Raw genomic sequence first — 17,340 nt, forward strand, 5'->3', positions numbered from 1 at the left:
CCCCGTTCTCTATCACCCAGACAATACTATTCCCCCGTTCTCTATCACCCAGACAGTAATATTCCCCCGTTCTCTATCACCCAGACAGTAATATTCCCCCGTTCTCTATCACCCAGACAATACTATTCCCCCGTTCTCTATCACCCAGACAGTAATATTCCCCCGTTCTCTATCACCCGGACAGTAATATTCCCCCGTTCTCTATCACCCGGACAGTAATATTCCCCTGTTCTCTATCACCCGGACAGTAATATTCCCCCGTTCTCTATCACCCAGACAGTAATATTCCCCCGTTCTCTATCACCCAAACAGTAATATTCCCCCGTTCTCTATCACCCAGCCAGTAATATTCCCCCGTTCTCTATCACCCGGACAGTAATATTTCCCCGTTCTCTATCACCCGGACAGTAATATTTCCCCGTTCTCTATCACCCGGACAGTAATATTCCCCCGTTCTCTATCACCCGGACAGTAATATTTCCCCGTTCTCTATCACCCGGACAGTAATATTCCCCCGGTCTCTATCACCCAGACAGTAATATTCCCCCGTTCTCTATCACCCAGACAGTAATATTCCCCCGTTCTCTATCACCCGGATAGTAATATTCCCCGTTCTCTATCACCCGGACAGTAATATTCCCCGTTCTCATCACCCGGACAGTAATATCCCCGTTCTCTATCACCCAGACAGTAATATTCCCTGTTCTCTATCACCCGGACAGTAATATTCCCCTGTTCTCTATCACCCGGACAGTAATATTCCCCCGTTCTCTATCACCCAGACAGTAATATTTCGTTCTCTATCACCCGGACAGTAATATTCCCCCGTTCTCTATCACCCGGACAGTAATATTCCCCGGTTCTCTATCACCCAGACAGTAATATTTCCCCGTTCTCTATCACCCGGACAGTAATATTCCCCCGTTCTCTATCACCCGGACAGTAATACTCCCCCGTTCTCTATCACCCGGACAGTAATATCCCCCCGTTCTCTATCACCCAGACAGTAATATTTCCCTGTTCTCTATCACCCGGACAGTAATATTCCCGGTTCTCTATCACCCAGACAGTAATATTTCCCGTTCTCTATCACCCGACAGTAATATTCCCTGTTCTCTATCACCCGGACAGTAATACTCCCTGTTCTCTATCACCCAGACAGTAATATTCCCGTTCTCTATCACCCGACAGTAATATTCCCGTTCTCTATCACCCGGACAGTAATATTCTCCTATGTGTAATCACCTCTCTAGTAATATCATGCTGTTCTCCATCACCCAGCCAGTAATATATTTCCCAGCGTCATATTACCCCCTCCAGTTATACTCTTTCGTTCAACATTTTTCTCCACTTGAGGTTCTCAGTTTTCTCACCCAAGGCTCTGGTCACTGTAGGTGTATTTTTTTTGTGTGTGTATGTGTGTGTTTGTGTGTGCCCAAGGCCGGTCAGCGCTCCGACACTCGTCAATACTCTTCAGATATTTAATATGAGATAAATGGTAAAAAGGCAGAGGCGTTGAGCACCTCCTCTTTACCCTTGTCACCACTATAGCGTTATTTATATGGGTCGACATCACAGTTTATCCACTCATGTTCGTAGCTCCCCTCTGCTGGGTGAACGTTTTTTTTTTTTTTATAGCAGAGGAGTCAGTTCAAGGGCATAAAAAAAGGTAACAAATGTGAAAAAAAAGCCCCCACGACCATAGTGTACGACCCGAGATTCGAACCGGGGAAAGTTTGGAAAGTTTCGTTTTGTCGGCGCAACATCTGTGGTCATATGCCGGAGAGAGACAGAAGGGGAAGGAATTATAGGAGAAGGGAACAGACCCCAGGAGACGGGACACAGCCCCCAATTAATACCTGGTACCCATTCATTGCTGGGTGGACAGGGGTGTAGGATATCGGAAAAGCCCAAATTTCTCCACCCCGCCCGGGAATCGAACCCGGGCTCTCTCGGTTGTGAGCCAAGTGTGCTAACCACTGCACCACAAAGCCCCCTCGAACCGGGGAGCTATTGGATATGAGCTCAGGTATTAGGCCACTGTAATACACCACAAGTCCGCCGCACACTGGGATACTGAGGGAGCTGAAATACGGGGCAAGCATGATGAACGGAATAAAGCCACAGAATTAGCGGTGTATTGCTCGGAAACCCAATGTAGTGTAACGGTATACATGGGAAACACACACACACACACACACACACACACACACACACACACACACACACACACACACACACACACACACACACACACACACACACATCTCTTTTGATTCTTTTTTGTAGGAGCAGCGAGTAGCGGGCTTTTTTTATTATTGTTTCCTTTTTTTGTGCCCTTGAGCTGTCTCCTTTGTTGTAAAAGAAACACACACACACACACACACACACACACACACACACACACACACACACACACACACACACACACACACACACACACAGTTCATTTAGTTGCCGCTCATGAATCCAGCGCATAATCAGACTATAGTGAATGACACAATCACACACAAAAAAACACGAACAAACAAACAAACAAATAAAGAGACAAACAATCACACATCAACCCCCCACCCCCCCCCACCCCCACATAAGCACCCACCCACACACAGCTCAGTCACTTCCACCCCCACCCACGAACACCAGCACCACCAGCACGCAGCCCCCCTACCCCTCACCCTCCCCACACACACACACACGCACACACATCACCACACAATTTTCCCCCAAACATTTCCGCCGCAGGGCACCGAGTAAATAATGGGGGCGGTTTTGTCGTAATCAGCCGCAACATCCCTTCGTCTTGAGGCTGTAATGGGGACATCGCTTGCTCTTCCTCCGCCTCCTCCTCCTCCGCCTCGCATCCCCCCCTTACGGCTGCCCTCCTCCCCCCCCACCCCCACCCCACCCCCCGAAGCCCTCATTTGCATGCACGGCCCTTGGGAGCAGTCGCATTTAGACAGCCACAAGTCTCGGCTACTTCGGGAAACAGCTTGGAAATGAGGCGAAAACGATGCCATATCAGTAACGCTTCATTTCCGGCTGAATCTGTGAGGAAATTAAAGCCACCTCGTCGACGCCCTACTCGGGTTATCGTCATGTGGGAGTCAGGCGGCGCGGCGTGTAGGAACAGAGGGGGATCGAGGCGCCCGAAAAGAGATTGGGAAGGCTTTGATGTGGATTGATTCTCCGCTTTTCGTAATGCAGGTGGGTCACAGGAGGGCCAATGAGTTTAAACGAGAATGAGGGAAAGGAAGAGGAGGAGGAGGAGGAGCAGAAAGATAAGAAAGAGAAGGAGGAGAAAGAGAAGGAACAGGAGGAGGAGCAGGAGGAGAACAAGAAAAACAAACAAGAAGAACACGAACAAGACGACAAGTGATAGACAGCAACACAAATAAACAAACAGGGACAAACGCTGGATGAGAGAAAGATTGGACATAAGAGGCCGCAAAAGGAGGAAGATACACAAGAAGGGGAGCAAGCAGAGTGTTGGGCCATCTCTGCATCGCGGGAGGAAGACCAGGTAGGAGCGAAGAAGCAAACACTTGGAGTAGAGGAAAGACACCAGCTGGAAACCGTAGCAGACTCTCCGTGGGCCATATTTATAAACATTTCGGCACCCGAGCACAAACATTTGACAAGGCTTCCGTAGTTGTTGTTGGCATTTCCAGGAGTAGTTTTGTGACCCTGGTATGAGGTTGTTGGACGAAGCTTCTGTATACGTGCAAGAAACACTCTTTAGAACCCGATTGATCTCCTTTTCGGCCTCTGGATATAAAAGTTGATGTGAAAAACGCACACACACACGCACACACACACACACACGAGCACCATTTCCAAGTTAGCAGACGTTTGGCAAGTAAATATGACCTTAGCTTCTCTCCCATCCGTCTTCTCTCTTACACACACACACACACACACACACACACACACACACACATTAACGCCATCCATCTCCACACTTTCTCGCTGCTTCCTCTGTTTGCGTCTGTTTTATGTAGCTATTGACATTTTCCGTTGAGTTTGTCCATCTGTCTGTCGGTTCACCAACTGTCTATCCCAATCTTGTGTTGAGTTTAGGAATGTGACTCTGCTAACTGTCTCTTTTCTATTGTAAGTCTCTGTGGGGTTATAAGCATTAGTCTGCCCCTTAATCCGACCTTCGTGGTTTTCTGTTAAGTTTATACATTTGTCTGTCTCCTAAACGTCTATTGTTGTTATCGTCTATGTTGTTTATCTTGTTTAACTATCGATTAACTGTCTCTCGGATCTTTCTGTACAGTTTCTCTCTCGTCCTTATACTGTCTATCACAATTTCGTAGTTTTATGTTAAGTTTGCACATCTGTCTGTCTCCTAACCGTCTATTGTTGTTATCGTCAATGTTTATCTTGTTTGTTTATCGATTAACTGTCTCTCGGATCTTTATGTACAGTTTCTCTCTCGTCCTTATACTGTCTATCACAATTTCGTAGTTTTTTGTTAAGTTTGCACATCTGTCTGTCTCCTAACCGTCTATTGTTGTTATCGTCTATGTTTATCTTGTTTGTTTATCGATTAACTGTCTCTCTCGTCCGTCAGTCTGTCCATAGCAATCTCCTAGTTTTCTGTTAAGTTTGCACGTATATCTAAGGGTCTATTGAATTCTTGTGTTGTTTTTCCTTACTTAACAATCACTTAACTGTCTTTTGGAACTCTGTCTGAACATTTTCGCACTTGTAAGTCTGTCTGTCTGGCGTCTATCGCAATTTGTACAAGGTCACACTTCACTTGTTGCGTTTCTTTGCCTCACCTCCGTCTTGGCTCTGCTTGTTTGCATTATTCATCAGTTTTCTTTTTCTTGTTAACGTCTTTGTTTTCGCGAATGTGTTCCTTGATTAAATTCTCGCCTCGTACATTGTTTTATGATATTTGTTTCCAGCTCTTTTCACTTATGCATGACTCTTTGTTTATTTCTTTGTGTGTGTGTGTGCTTCTTGACACTACACACACACACACACACACACACACACACACACACACACACACACAACACCACAAAACACTACACCATACCACCCATCCACCCACACCCACACACCACACCCACCCACCCACTCACCACACCACCCACACCCACACATCCATCCCCCCACCCACACACAAATACAGCCCCCCCCCCCCCCTACACACACACACACACACACCCACACACACACACACACACACACAACACCACAAAACACCACACCATACCACCCACACCAATACCCACACAACACCCACACAATACCCACTCACCCACCCACCCACTCACTCACACCCACCCACACCCACACATCCATCCCACCCACACACACATACATACAGGCCCCCCCCACACACACACACGCGTCTGTTTTCCCTGTCTCGAGTGGACAAAGTTGGCCCCACATCTTTCTGTTTGCGAGGCCTACCGCGGCGTGATGGATGGCTCTTCAGCGTGTTATTGGCACCTCCTGGACCCCGTGAGGAATGGGAGACCACTGCGAGCCCCCCACGCTGAATGCCAATGCCGCTGCTGGTAGTTAACTGTGTGGGTGGGTGCGGGGGTGGGTTAGAGCAATGGTTGTTATGGTGGAGGTGATTATGGGGTATGTTGGTGATTATGATGCTGGTGGTGAGTGGTGAGGTGCTTATGGTGGTGGGGATGATGTTGGTGGTTATGATACTGGTGATAATTGTGGTGGGTGGTGAGGGGCTTATGGTGGTGGGGATGATGGGGTGATGTTGGTGATTATGATGCTGGTGGTGAGTGGTGAGGTGGTGTTTCTATAGTGGTGGTTTTGTTGGTGGTGGTAGTGACGGTGGTGATAATGATGGACGTGTGGAAGTGGTTTTTGGTGTTGTTGGTGAAGTTGCTGTGGGATTAGTGTGGTGGTGCTGGTTGTAGGGGTAGCAGTGGTGGTGGTGGTGATGACAGTGGTGTTGGTATCCGTGGTGGTTGTGGGTGTGATGACGATAGTGGTGGTGGTGGTCGTAACGGTGGTAGTGGTGGTGGTAGTGGTTGTTGTAGTGATGGTAGGTGTGGAGTCAGTGAAGAGAGGTAGTGGTAAAGTTGGTGGTGATGGTGGTGGTTGTTGTGGTGTTGTTGGTCTTCATAGTGAGAGTGGTGAGAGTGGTGATGGTGGTGATGGTGATCGTGTAGAGGGTACTGGTGGTGTAGGTGACAGAAGGAGTTGTAGTAATGGTTGTGGTGGTGGTGGTGGTTGTGGTGAGTGTGATGGTGGTAGTGGTGGTGGTGATGGTGGTTGTACCTAATAGTGGTGGTGATGGTGGTTGTATTGATGGTGGAGGTGGTGATAGTACTGGTGGAGGTGGTTGTAGTAGTAGTGATGGTGGTGGTGGTGATGGTGGTAGTTGTTGTAGTAGTTGTGATGGTTATGGTTATAGTGATGGTGGTGGTGGTGATGGTGGTAGTTGTTGTAGTAGTTGTGATGGTTATAGTTATAGTGGTGGTGGTGGTGGTGGTGGTTGTTGTAGTAGTTGTGATGGTTATAGTTATAGTGGTGGTGGTGGTGGTGGTAGTTGTTGTAGTAGTTGTGATGGTTATGGTTATAGTGGTGGTGGTGGTGGTGGTGGCGGCAGCGGCGGCCCCAAAGCATTGACTGATGTGGTCGGGACACACAAACTTGTAATTACTTGGTCCTAAAACGTCGCTTGGGTGTATAATATTTAAAGAGTTTTGATTACTTTGGAACCGATCCCTGACGTGCGGCTGACAAGAAAAATACTCCCGCCCACTCCCTCTAAATGTTGCTACGGTGCATTATGTTATTAGAAGAGGAAATAAAACAGGGCTCCACATGTCTTCACCTTAAAGGAAATCTTAGAAAATCTCTCCAATCGCTTTTGATGTTCCTTTTCGGGCAGTCTTTTCTTTCTGAAAGGCTGCTCAGTGTATCTCAAGGGCAGACTCGCATCCATAAGCCTTGGGCGCGTTACCAGGGCGACAAGAGCGTTAGTCTTTGGTCCCAGTAAAGTATGAAGGGTGTGCGTCTCACTAAGAGCCGCCCGGGGAGACGACATACATCTTGTTGACCTGCTCAGCCAGGGACAAGCACCTCGCCAGCCGACACGGAGAGCACTGTGGAGGTGTCTACTTTACGGAATGGTGAAACACTGACTGAGCAGCGAGCCAGAAAGCGATTCAATCAAATAAAAGAAATCCGTTTAAAAAAAAGCTGAAATAAAAATGGCCATAATACTGTTGACAACACTGAGTACACATCAACAAGGATGTTGTTATTCAGGAGGCTGCCGCAGCGCCTCAGTGATCGAGGCGACGCGTATAGGGCACGGGGCTCGGCAGCACACCAGCGGCTGTCTTCTCTAACCTCCGTAGCGCGAGGGCAATGCTCCGGCCATCCTCGGCAACTTCACAGTAAAAAATATTTTTTCCTCGCCTTTCACTCCGCCTCAAGCTCTCAAACAGGAGATACAATCTCATTTCCCTGCAGTTTCCCTCCGTTTGAAATACCTGACTTTGTTTCTCTGTATCGACAAAGAGGCGCGTTTCTGAAACGAGAAAAATTCGTCCTCCGCCTCACGTAGCAGTGTAGTGGGCCCGGCGGGGACGATGCCGCCCATTGCACGCCTCCTTCCCGCTGGACGCTCTTTGGACGCACCAGACGCCAGGACTTGCCATAAAAGGTCCAGCTGATCGCCCACTCTCACCCCGGGGTTGCTGCTGACCACAGCTGCTCCTGCTGAGACACTCTCAATGACCTCACACAGATGTGCCACTGATTTTTCTCCCTTTCCCAGCGGTGACGGGAACCACTCCTCCTGCCCTTGGGCCCACAATGACCACTCATGGTGGAGGGGGGTCACCTGTCTCCCTCTTTACTCCAAAGATACGGAGACGCTTTTTCTTCTTTACGGCACCACACAGATCTCCTGGTTTCTAGATTCACTGGGTACTAACACTAGCCAGAGCCGCAGATAGGGAGAGTTAAGTCATGCGGTCCATAGACGCCGTCTTACCCCTTTGCTGCTCTGCTCACTGCCTCCCACCCAGCGTTTCTACCTCAACACAAGCTAGCCACAAATAGACAAAACGGGTGATGTTTGAAGTGCCACCAGGTTGTGTTCAGCCAGGGCGGCAGGAAGGAAGCAGTGAACATGAACAGCGAGGAGGTAAGATGACGTCTGGGAAACGTGTGGTCAAACTCTCTTTATCTATGACTCTGCCACGAGCTATCCTTCCCTCATCCCAGGCCACCTTTAACTCCTAGCCCTTTCCTCCCCAGGGTTTGAGCGCGGCGTGCCCGGCTACCCCCGCTTCAGCTACCTGGGTCGTCCGGGCCTCGGCCAGCACCACCTGCTCATCAGCGGCGTCACGACCACCGAGGACGGAGAGTCCCAGTGCCAGGTGGGGCTCCTCCAACCGACCCATTTGCTGCTGCCAACGTCACCGTGCTGGGTGAGTCGACGGGGTGGGGGTGGGGTGGGGTCGATTGGGACGCAGGGAAAAGGAGAGGAAAGGTGTGTGTGTGTGTGTGTGTGTGTGTGTGTGTGTGTGTGTGTGTGTGTGTGTGTGTGTGTGTGTGTGTGTGTTCCAGGTGTACATGCTAAATGAAATTCGTATCTTGGTAAAGTGTAGTGGTTGTGGCGCGTGGGTTAGCGAGGCCAGTCCGTGCGGTTATGGAACGATTGGAGCCTCAAAACCTGCGTGTATTCTGAAAACTTGGCTATCAGACGAGGCGAGCGAGAGCGAACGAGAGATAGAAATAGATAGATAGATAGATAGACAGAGAGAGAGAGAGAGAGAGAGAGAGAGAGAGAGAGAGAGAGAGAGAGAGAGAGAGAGAGAGAGAGAGAGAGAGAGAGAGAGAGAGAGAGAGAGAGAGAGAGAGAGAAAATAAAATAAAAGTGTGTGTGTGTGTGTGTGTGTGTGTGTGTGTGTGTGTGTCACGGCCTGCTCATCAGCCCTGCTCGGCGCGGCCTCCCCTGGGCCTCCTCGCTCTGCCGTGTTTGCAATATCAAGAAAACTTTCCCCGCCGCGCCACTATCTACCGGGGCACCAGGCGGCCCTCCACCAGCCACGAGTAAACACCTTCGATCTCCGGCCCTGAAAGGCAAAACATTTTCCTTCTCCCTTTACCAAAAAATCTCAGCGCCACATTTTCCCCGCTAAAAAGGTTTGAGCCACATGCAAATGCTCCCAGATCAATCTCATGAATATGCACGCCGCCCTGCTCAGATCCATCAATGATAACAAAAGAAACCCGGAATGAAAACGCCGCTGCAATATCCATCCGCTTCCACAAGCCATTAGATGCGCCGACATGAATAACCTACTGAGTGTAAATACAAACATAAACAAAGACGCACGCCTGCCTCGGATACGCATAATATATTCAACCCCGACCCGCGGCATGCAGACGACAGAGTGTATTATTCATGGCAGTAGAGGCGAGGGCAGGCTTAAACGGAGCACCTCTGTCCCGCGCTCTTAATATATTTGAACCTGTGGGATGCTGATGGTCCTTTATTATTCATGTGAGGAGCAATGCGGCCACACTTTAACGCTGCACACCTGTCTCCTGCCTCCACACCTGTTCGTAATTCGTAAACAGTCGCTATACAGCCTCGCCCGGTGATGCATGCCCTCATTACGGCATCGATGTGTACCCGGGATTATGAATTACCGAATTTATAACAAAAACGTGGGTCGGAGGCTGGAATCCCTTATAGTTTATGGGGTCTATATTTCACGGTGGATTTCCTTACGTGGGATGAGAGACCTATTTGTCCCTTGGCCGCCGCGGTCTGCCAGAAAACAAGGCCGATTTTACGTGTGGATAATAGGTGCAGTTTGTCATTATCGCGAAGCGGACTCGGGGCGAACTTGGAGCAACTCGTTTAGGGAAAGTATTATGGGGTATTATGGTGTGTATGGGGTGGTGGAGGGGCGAGGGTGTGTGGGGGGTAGGATGTGGGGGCGGGGGTGTACGTGTGTTCGTGTGTAGGATCTCTTTCTCCATCGCTGTAGCTTTCATTAATTTCGTCAGTGTCGGCCGTAACTAGGCTGCCAGCGCGCGTGTTCCCAGGGTCCGCACAGCCTCACACACACACCCATTGTCCCGCCGCCCCGCGTATTCATCGCTTCAATTGTCCGGCTTTGTATAAAATAATGGAGGCACTAAAAATATCTGTATGGGAACATTATTAGAGGAGATCAAGCCCGGATTAAGCCCCGTGGATCTATGGACATGTACGGATTTCTTAATGACAACCGCCGGGAACAGCTGGCCTATTACAAACTGGATTCGGTGCCCCTGGTGGTGGTGGTGTTTTACCGGTGTTTGTTTGTCTGTAACTCTTGTATGAGGAGAGTTTCAAGACACCTCTCCATGCGAAATTAACTTATCTTCTGGACACTCCCTTCAATTGGCCTATTACTAACTGGATTCGGTGCCCTGGTGGTGTTGTTTTCCCGGTGTTTGTCTGTCTGTAACTCTTTTGTGAGGAGAGTTTCAAGACAGCTCTCCATGCGAAATTAACTTATCTTCTGGACACTCCTTTCACAAAGGGACTTTATATCCATGTACTGGAGACACACACACACACACACACACACACACACACACACACACACACACATTGATTGGCACGCTCGCCTCACACGTCGATGTATAACAATTCCTGTGACTCATTCTACTCGTGATGAAGCATGACATCAATAGTCGGCATATCTTTTGCTGAAAATTTGTACACAGGCTTCATGACACTTTAGTTTCATAGGCCAACCAAGCAAAATATTTTTCTGACTATGAAACACTAATGCGCTCTCCCCTCGGTTCCGTGATAAATGGAACATGCTTTCAGCACTCGGCTCAACGACCCTATATTGCGCCGGCAGCAGCTACAGCCGTGTGTACTCTTCCATATACACGTGAAATGTTGAGGTAGATTTTGCACGATAATGAACAAATAAAGGCCTCCGTTGTTCTCGTTGACATTGTACTCAATAATATAATAAGTAACATTTCACGCTGTTTCACGCCACCATCACCACGTCAGTCATTCGCAGCGGAAATTCAGTAAGAGTTTCGGTAGGCTGTACAAGTATCTATTTTCTTTTTCTTTTTTTACGTTTCGTCTATGGCACCGGTAGGCTTTCTTGGTAGAACCTGGTGGTCGGACCCATCCCGTTATAGCGCAGACAAGTGTTTATAATGGCGCCATCTAACTAATCCGCCATCGACGAATCTACCTCCAATAAGCTTGCCAAAACGTGTGCAGGCATACCGCTACCCTTTTTCCTTTCACATTAAATGATCGATTTGAAATGTGGCGAGAAGTGATTACAAATTACTCCAATGGTATAGTTTTTTTTTTTTACTGAAAGCGAATATACAAGTACTGCTTTATCTTTTAATGAATGAGTTTATCAGGAAATACAAGGGTTGCTAAAACAATCTGTGGCATAAACTTTTGTTCCCGTTGTCATGGTTAAAATAGCGACCAATTATCTCGGTATTATGTTGCAAATATATACAAAATAATTTCTTAACTTTATAATTAGAAACCCAAAAACTAGAACACCATCAAACAATTTATTCCAAAGATATTTCAAGTCAAAATGTCATCCGTTGTTTCCCAAGACCTCCAGGATGGCTGGGTCTCGATATATTACAAGTCGTATTAGTAACATTTCGTCACCCAAGTACGCATATTTGACAAGGCTTTCGTAGGAGGTTTGGGCATTTCCAGGAGTAGTTTTATGGCCCTGGTGGTAGTTTGACCCTTCCTCTGTACCGTGAACCTAAAGAAACACTCATTAGAACCCGATTGATCGCCTCTTTGACCCTTCCTCTGTACCGTGAACCTAAAGAAACACTCATTAGAACCCGACTGATCCCCTCTTTGACCCTTCCTCTGTACCGTGAACCTAAAGAAACACTCATTAGAACCCGATTGATCCCCTCTTTGACCCTTCCTCTGTACCGTGAACCTAAAGAAACACTCATTAGAACCCGATTGATCCCCTCTTTGACCCTTCCTCTGTACCGTGAACCTAAAGAAACACTCATTAGAACCCGATTGATCCCCTTGACCCTTCCTCTGTACCGTGAACCTAAAGAAACACTCATTAGAACCCGATTGATCCCCTCTTTGACCCTTCCTCTGTACCGTGAACCTAAAGAAACACTCATTAGAACCCGATTGATCCCCTCTTTGACCCTTCCTCTGTACCGTGAACCTAAAGAAACACTCATTAGAACCCGATTGATCCCCTCTTTGACCCTTCCTCTATACCGTGAACCTGAAGAAACACTCATTAGAACCCGATTGATCCCCTCTTTGACCTTTAGAAATAGCTGATGTGAGAACCGAAAGTGTCATAAAACCGACCTACGAGTCGCTCAAAAATCTACAGCCCACAGACAGTCAACATGATCCACAACTTTAGAGTTATTTCTTGGCCACAATGTCTTCTAGTGTCGGCCATGAAGACCTCCTGGAGGACTGGGTCATTAACAGTACCGGCCATGCACACACCAAAGCACACACTCACCGAGGCTCCTCCCCGCCTCGCCGCGACGCTGTCCGCCCACGAACGCCTGAAAAATAAATTAATGGGTAAACATTTAGAACAAACACGATACAATATCTGGCCATACCGTGCAACCCTTTAAGTGGGCTGAATACATACAGAACAACTATGTAGAATAAGAAATTTCCATCACATCAACAGATCTCTAGCTGAATAAGTTGGAAAGTTTCGTTTAGTCGGCGCAACATCTGTGGTCATATGCCAGAGAGAGACAGAAGGGGAAGGAATTATAGGAGAAGGGAACAGATCCCAGGAGACGGGACACAACCCCTGATTAATACCTGGTACCCATTCACTGCTGGGTGGACAGGGGCGTAGGGTATCGGAAAAGCCGCCCAAATTTTTCCACTCCGCCCGGGAATCGAACCCAGGCTCTCTCGATTGTGAGCCGAGTGTGCTAACCACTGCACCACGAAGCCCCCCTAACTGAATAAAGTCAAATACAGACGCCGACGAAATTCTGCCATACGCTGGCCCCGGCTAGACACACACGAGTGAGCAGGACCCGCGGGCCGCGTCACCCTCTCGGAAGAACGGAGGAAGAGAGAAAGACTTAATGGGTGCGGGAAGCCCGAGACGCCAGCCCTCCCTCACGCTGATGTGAACAGCCCGGGGAGGTGTGTGTGTGTGTGTGTGTGTGTGTGTGTGTGTGTGTGTGTGTGTGTGTGTGTGTGTGTGTGTGTGTGTGTGTGTGTGTGTGTGTGTGTGTGTGTGTGTGTGTGTGTGTGTGTGTGTGTGTGTGTGTGTGTGTGCGGGTGGTTGGGGGTGTGTGTTTATGTGTATGTGTGTGGTGGGGAGGAGGGAGGAGTGTAAGCACACACACACACACACACACACACACACACACACACACACACACACACACACACACACACACACACACACTATTGCCGTTGGAAAATATAAATCTGTTCGGCCAGCACAGTGGGAATTAATGCAAATGTGTATATAATTATTTACCTGTATGATAATGTGGTGATAAATCTCTGTCTAATAATGGCACTGTAATTTAATTCCCCGGTGGCTCTCATTAGTGCCGCCGCGCAGCGTCGAGATCTTGGGGCGGAGCGACGGGGAGGAGGTGGTGGTGGCGGCGGGCGACTCCCTCACCCTGGACTGCGTGGTGAGGGACGCCCGCCCTGCGCCCACGGCCACCTGGTACAGGGACGGCGTGCCCCTCCCGCAAGGTAAGTGTGAGGCTCAGCCTCGGCCTGCCTGCTGGTCAAGTGGGCTTTCGCCTCATATCAGAAGTGGTACAGTAAATAGGTAATTACATTTAGAAAGAATTTCCATCATTGCTTTCCAGGAGTCAGATAGAATTATGTCAGTATTTTCTTAGCTTTGGAGGTGACATATTTCTGTAGTCATTATTTGCTAGTCATTGCGGGTCAGCGGCGAGGCGTCGTGTCATGGCGGCAGCTTTGACGCTCACGCTGCTCCAAAAATAACACTCCTCCATTTATATATGCACGCGCAGTGACCTTTCCCTCGCCTCCCCGCTCATGGCACTTTTGAAGGATCAACAAGTCGTTTTCCGCACACACTTGACATGCAGGAGACCCAGAGCGGCGGCGGCGTGGAAAGCATCACTGAAAAATGTAAATCTCCAGCGGTCATCGGTCTCTTGCCGCCTCGCTGTGTCAGGTTCCTCAAATACCCTGCCTGGCTCAGCGATAAAAGCCGCCGCTCTGGTGACCGTGAAGGCATCCTTCCTGAGGACTGCAGTTAAAAATAAGATGAAGCCAAAGGGGTAGCGAAGTCCCGATACCCGATAAAATTCATAGAATTTCATGAAAATATAACACAAGTTTGAACTTCAAAGTCGATGGCGTATCCGAGCATTCCTTGAAAAAGAAAAAGAAAAACTAAGGGGCAGATATGATCACCCTGCGGCTGACGTCACGGGTGCCCGAGGTGGCGTGTTCTCTGTAGCGGCGGCGTTGTCTCGCGCAGGGCTGGTGGAAGAGGCGCTGGAGAAGTCGTCGCTGCCCCGCGAGTGGAGCGTCAGGAGCCGCCTGATGCTGCGGGTGGCGGCCGAGGACGACGGGCGGCTGCTGTCCTGCGAGGCCGCCCACCCCGCCCTCAGGGGCACCACTGCCCCCCCGGCAGCCTCCGTCACCCTCTCCGTCCTCCGTGAGTATTCTGCATGAGTATTCGTCAATCTCTCTCTCTCTCTCTCTCTCTCTCTCTCTCTCTCTCTCTCTCTCTCTCTCTCTCTCTCTCTCTCTCTCTCTCTCTCTCTCTCTCTCTCTCTCTCTCTCTCTCTCTCTCTCTCTCTCTCTGTACCTGCACAGCCTCCCCCCTATCCATGCCCATCCCCCGCCTGTCCCACGGCTGCCAAACTTGTCTCGGCTTGACACAAGACTATATGCTCATCCTTCTCCCGCCTCTTAAAAGTTTGCCTCGGGGACAACTTAAGGCGAAACACGAACGGAAGGAGGAGACAAGGAAGGGAGGAGAAACCATAAGCAACAGTGACATCAAAGAGAGGAAAACCATGGGAAAACGTTGCCTGCAGAGAAAGAGACAGAAAGACAGACAGGCAGACAGACACACAGACAGACAGACAGATGGACACAGACACTTATACAGACACAGACAAACTGACAGACACCCGGACGGAGAGACAGAGAAAGAGAGACACGTTTACAGACTAACAGACATGATGAGAGACAGACAGACAGACAGACGGACGGACAGATAAAGGCAGAAAGACAAATATATAGATAAACATATACATAGACAAACAGACAGAAGATAGAGTAAGAAAGCAAAAAAATAAAAGATAAATCACAGACACATCAGAACGTAGAACTAAAAAGAGATTGTTACGACTGACAGGATTAAAAGGTGTACGTGCAATCGACAGGGAAGGAAAGAAAGGTGAGTATGAATTAACAGTGAAAAATTACGTTCTTTGAAGAGTGAAGAGAGAGAGAGAGAGAGAGAGAGAGAGAGAGAGAGAGAGAGAGAGAGAGAGAGAGAGAGAGAGAGAGAGATAATAATAAAAATCAAAGATAGACATAGATATATATAGATAGATAGATAAATAGATAGACAGACAGATAGATAGATAGAGAAAGACAAAGACAGAGACGGGGGAATAGTAACATAAAGCTGAATAAAGCAAAGCCTCTCCCTACCCCACGATCCCCCGGAGCTAAGGACCACTGCCCAAACACCATGACTCTGCCTTTTTACGTCGCCTGACCGGCTAATGGTCACTTGGCCGAGGCCCAGCGTCAGGAACTTGCTGCGAACACTCACGAAGGGCTCTGCGTGTGTGTGTATGGAGGGGGTGGGGGGAGGGGAGGGGAGGGGGAGGGGAAGTATGTTTGTGGGGGGATGTGTGTACTATTCCCCCGTCTCTGTCTTCGTTTTTCTCTATCTATCTATCTGTCTATCTATCTATTTATCTATCTATCTATCTCTCTATCTATCTATGTCTATCTTTTTTATATTTTTTATCTATTATTTATTTATTTATTCATCTCTCTCTCTCTCTCTCTCTCTCTCTCTGCACTCTTTAAAGAACATAAATTTTCACTGTGTGTGTGTGGGGGGGATGTGTGTGTGTGTGTGTGTGTGTGTGTGTGTGTGTGTGTGTGTGTGTGTGTGTGTGTGTGTGTGTGTGTGTGTGTGTGTGTGTGTGTGTGTGTGTGTGTGTGTGTGTGTGTGTGTGTGTGTGTGTTCGGGGGAGAGAAAGAAAGAATGAAAGAAATGTGGAGAGAGAGAGAGAGAGAGAGAGAGAGAGAGAGAGAGAGAGAGAGAGAGAGAGAGAGAGAGAGAGAGAGAGAGAGAGAGACTAGAGCAATACACAGCCAACACCTAGACAGATGGAGTGTTGAGCGTGGTGACGGAGGGGTTATCGGTCCTCCCAGAACAGACGAAAACACGAGATAAAAAACAAGGCCCTCGACAGCCAACACACGGCCCACACAACTCAACCTTCACTCATGGGTCGGTGCACAGTAACCACACGCCAAGAGACTCCACGAAGGTAATACTGGTGACTGTTTCGAAAGATTGGGTAGTTAACTATGATATGCTCATGGGGAGGCGGTGGCTGAGTGGTTGGCGTGTCAGTCCCGCGTCGCCGTGTTCTGGATAATGCGGGTTCGAATCCGCCGCTACCACCTAGGTTTTTACAGCCGAGTGGCCTAAGACTACCCACATGCTGTCCTGAAGACCACCTATCAACCCGGACTTTCTGGCGCCTCACTTTCATGATAGACGTACAATGGGCATTATCATCCTGTTTGAGTCGCCGAGCGTCGGGTGCGAGGGCACGTATATATAGCACATTATTACTATGATGATAATAATGATAATTTTCAACCAAGATTGAAAAGATCCTTTCAAAGGCCCGGTATCATAAGAGTGGTATTTAATCTTCTTCTTTTGCCTGAGGTATGTTACCATTCTAAATTAACGTTTCTAGCATATTAATTTTCCGCGTGGCACGAGGCTTGGGATTACTCATTTTTGTGTCGTGTCGGCGAATATAACAGGAATTTCATACTTGTTTCACATTTCCGCATTTCCAACAGGCAGGTGGTGTGCTAAAAAAGCCTGCTAATGGCAATGATATTATTTAAAAGGTATCTTCGTTGTTTTAATGTTATACAAGATTCACTTTGCTTTGGGAGGATGTGGCCAAAAAAGGAAGCGTTTAATGCATGTCAGCGTGGCAGGCTCAGTATATCGTGAGGTCTGGGTGCCCGAGGCGGCGTCGTAATGGACACCGCTAGTGACGCTG

At 48.5% G+C, this 17,340-nt stretch overlaps 1 pseudogene; it reads left to right on the plus strand.

Annotated features, from left to right (window-relative positions):
* Nucleotides 1–17,340, plus strand: part of LOC126981303 (nephrin-like) — a 38,270-nt pseudogene that overhangs the window by 14,919 nt on the left and 6,011 nt on the right.

This window comes from Eriocheir sinensis, chromosome 47 (genome assembly GCF_024679095.1).
Source record: "Eriocheir sinensis breed Jianghai 21 chromosome 47, ASM2467909v1, whole genome shotgun sequence".
Classification (NCBI taxonomy): domain Eukaryota; kingdom Metazoa; phylum Arthropoda; class Malacostraca; order Decapoda; family Varunidae; genus Eriocheir; species Eriocheir sinensis.